We start from the raw sequence: 4,341 nt of genomic DNA on the forward strand, positions 1-4,341 counted from the left end.
TCATGTAGTTTATATTAGGGAATTTCAACATAGGTGATAGCAGTTTTGATCTTTCATTCTCAGAAGTTTTGCTATTGTTAGAACCCATATTTATTCTTTAACCCGGATTCCCCAACTATAATAACTTCATTTGGTGTTTTAAATGGCCTCTTTGTGCTTTTTAATATTTTAGCTGGATTCTTAGGAGCGCTTCTGCCACAATTAAGAGGAAAGAAAAAAAAGACATTGAAGCTGGCTGCTAGGGGAAAGACAGTTAGTTTACAGACTTACTTGAGAACCAACCAAAAAAATATATATATATTAACCCTTCAATGCCTATAAGAGTGGCCTGTTTTATTGCCTTCCCAGATCATCTGTTTGGCATTCACACCTTTAACTTACTCAGTTTTTTAATTATTTTATTTTTTGTTTTGTTTTTTTGGTTTTGTTTTTTATCTATTTAATTTTCCTTTCACACATTCACTCCTCCTCTTTTTTAAAGATGAGTTCCAAACTACGAATCTTTAAATAACCCAAGAGGGAACCCAATGAGTGTGTAGAAAAGAATTGCAGAAAAGAACCTGCAAGAAACACCCTGTCTGACAGTGAAAATTTTGGCCAAATACTGCAATGATTCACACAACAGTCCCAGACCTGCCCTGCTGACACGTCTGACACGCACAGCCCTCACAGTAGCGAGAATCGGTATACCCTGGGCCCCCTTGAATAAACTCACCAGAAAGAGAGTGCTGCCACAGCCACTAGGTTCACTGGATCACAGCGGTGAGCGAGCCTCGGACACTCAGGGCAGCAGGCCCCCTCGTCTCCACCCTTCCTTGCCGGGGAGGTTGAGGTACAGAGTCTCAGACTCCAGCCGTGCACGGTCTTAACCTGCCGCTCTGAGCGCCAAAGTCCTCTCACACGAGTGAAAATGCCGACAACGCCAAATTGTAGTGGCAATTTTTTCGAAATAAACACTCAAGGCAATCACTTGTATTTCTGTAGGTTTACTTCAAGCATCTGCAGACGGACTCACAGCAGCAAAAACATACATCAATATAATCTGCTCTAAATGAGTACAGAGAGAAAAAAAGAGCATCAGTTATTTATCCAGTCTTCAGGGTCAGGCTCATCAAGTCGGGGAGAAGAGTGTCCCTGAAGTCTGGACATAAGTTAATAGGATAATTTGTAGTTCCATGTCATTATTATCAGTGTACTGTTCTCATCTCGCAGTCCAAACAGTCATACACAGATGAAGTATTGACGCCAAACAATTATAATAATATCTATGTTATTATATCAGAGAGTCTGTTTGTTCTTGCCATTACACATTCAAAGAGTGAAATGATCTGTAAAACACTTCTAGTGTGTTCTGCATCTGTGGGTTCAAAATATCATACACTACAACACTCTCGCAAACCAAAAACATACAGGTTAGGCCTCTCACCTAATGTCAACATTATTTTCTGTAAAGCTGGATTTATAGTTGCATGTTAAGGGGATACAGCGTATCAACACAGCCTACACACATAGCAGCCAAAGCTACGCCTTACCTGGCATGCGCCCCCTCAAAACTGTTACTATGGGCCCCTTGGCCCCTTTTCTATCATCTCTCTACTATTGCTATCTAATAAAGGCATAACATACGTTACATCCGTCTAGTGTTGCAGGAGTGCTGAAAATCAAAACCTATGCCTTGGTATTTATGATGGGACTCCCGTTAACCACTTGCATCAAGCATGACTCCGGCTTAAGTGGTTGATAAGTGGTGCCTCCTCTGTTGAGTGAGGTTGTTCCAATTTCCCAACGTTGGTCTCCTTCATTTCTCTTTCAAACCATCTGTTTTCTCTGTTCAGTATGTGTACATTGTACATTGCTGGACATTGCTGTCCTCAATGCTGTCCTCAAAGGCGTGTCTCTTGTCCCTGTCCTTGAGGACAGCAATGCACAAATGTTTGGCAGATGTGCGGGTGTTGCACTTTCACGTGTTGTAACCCAGCAGCATTGTTTGAGGATGACCACACAATCCACACAGGTTTGTTTATTAGAAAATGGTTTACTCAGGATAATCACTGTTTATATGGCAAAATCAAACATCCCACACAGTTTAAAGGGCACTGTTGGTGCACTCAAGTTACATTAACATTAACACATCAATTTGATTGAGGAAGCCCTGTGATGTGTGCAGAGGTGGTGTACTTTTAGTATTTTCATAGCTGGAGGTGTGCAAAGCACTTGAGTGCTGATGGAAACAAGGTGGGATAAAGAAGAATTCATTTTCATATTATCAGTGGGTGTGTTATAGGGGCTTGTAACAATCATGGGCGATCATATCACTATTAAAGTGAGCAGTGCTCTCTCTACCGTAACATACTGACAGTTCAATGGTTTTATGGCCAGAACAAGAATGCAATTACAGTAGATATGTCTACCAGTTGAACAGTCTAAAATTGCTAGTTCTATATAGGACTGCAAAAAACTATGGTGTAGAATGTCCATTACAATGTCCCAGAGCCCAAGCTGATGTCTTCAAATTGCTTGTTTTGTCTAACCAACAGTCCAACACCCACTGTTAAATGAGAACATAATTGAAGACAGGGTGTCCCTGTTCTCATACAAGTCCTCACCTGACCTGTTAACATAAGGTCTCTCCAGTTTGACATAGTCTGTACCAATTTCTAATAAGGCACCCTTTATAAAGGGTATAACTAATGGCTGTATTAATGGTTAATAATTCATTAACTCATGCTTTATACATCACTTAGAAGCTGATAAGAACAACTTTTGGGTTTAGAAGTTGTGGAAAATCCTTCTCCAGTATAACGCTTGCTTTGTCTCTTTAGGAAACTCTTTGATTCATCAAAAGACCCTCCGACTGACTGTTTGACCACTTACCATCTTGTGAAGGCTACAGGGCGTCTGGACCAAAATCCATTTATAAACTTATGACGATTATTATTAACGGCAGACTTGTTACTTGAAACTGGTGTTTTTGGCTGACCTATTTTCAGATTTTACAAATGCCCCATCAGGATAACAGCAAGATTTTTGTGCCTGACACATGGCTCTTTTCCCTTCAGCATATAGGATTTTCATCTGGTGGTAAAGTTTGGTTCAACCCTAATTTGTGTGGATAAGGCCCAGTCACACCAGCTATTGTGACTGATAACGGCTAACATATCCTATTTGTCTAGCTAACTGTTAAGGTTAGCTTTCCAGCTACAGAAGTTCACTAACATGCCCTGCGAGAAGTTGCTATGTCATCAAGCATCTAGAACTACATATATCGGGAAGATGCACGGATGAATTTTGGTGTGTCACTTTCTGGTGTGACCGGGCCTTTACTGAATGTGAGAGACACTGCAGACCAAAAGAGACCAATTTGATTCACAACAGTGCTAGAATCTGGCGAACCCAACACTATAAGTACTGCACCACCTGCTCTGTTGGTATACACAGAAAGATTTAATTGCGCTTTGCTCTGAAACCCCCCTTGTCTGCTGTTTGGAGTGCTGCACTAACATCAATCCCACAGACTGATCTCAATCAGTTCTGAACATGAAAGACCCACATCTGCACATCCTGTCACCAAACCATGGTATAAAATAAATGAAACTGTAGATTATACTATAAATTAACAGTCTAATTCAAATTCTCATCCATGCCATCCATCTGGACATCAGTATTTTGGCTTTGTCTATACTGTAAATGATTGACTTAAAGGATACCCAGAAATTAGTGTGTTTGTGTGATATGGGTGAAAGGAGGACAGATTTGTGGCAGAGTATTTAACAGATGCTGACTCAGAGGCTCATGTCAGTCAGTCATGGGTCGTCCTGAGATTCAGATGTGGACATGGGCACTGTGTGTCTTCGTGAGTTGGATGTGTGTGGGTCAAGCAGTGGCAGGACCGTAAGTTTACCTGTACTGTCTAAAAATAGTATATTAGCATATGTTTTGTGTGTGTAATTTAGTTTTAACTAGTTTACATGCATCTTGGATAATGATTGTTTTGCTGCATAATACTCTGGGTTGGCATTTCTTCCATATGAGATCCAGTGAAGTATCTACTGTATGTGTGTATGTTTCTGTGGCTGTAGGCAGTACATGGTAGCCATTCCTGCAGTTCTTGAAGCTGGAGCTGAAACCAAAGTCTGTGCGAGTCTCCTGCGGCCCAACGAAACTCTGGTCATGAGCGTCACTTTGATGTCCCAAGAGCAGAATATAGCCCTTCTCAAGAAGACGTCCAGTATAGAGTTTCATACCTGCGTTCAGTTTCAGGCCAACCCTGCTGACCATTAGTGTGACTTCATAACTTATACAGTAAGACATTTGAAATACACAATTAACCCTAAAAAGAAA

The sequence above is a fragment of the Siniperca chuatsi genome, linkage group LG7, assembly GCF_020085105.1.
Source record: "Siniperca chuatsi isolate FFG_IHB_CAS linkage group LG7, ASM2008510v1, whole genome shotgun sequence".
NCBI lineage: Eukaryota > Metazoa > Chordata > Actinopteri > Centrarchiformes > Sinipercidae > Siniperca > Siniperca chuatsi.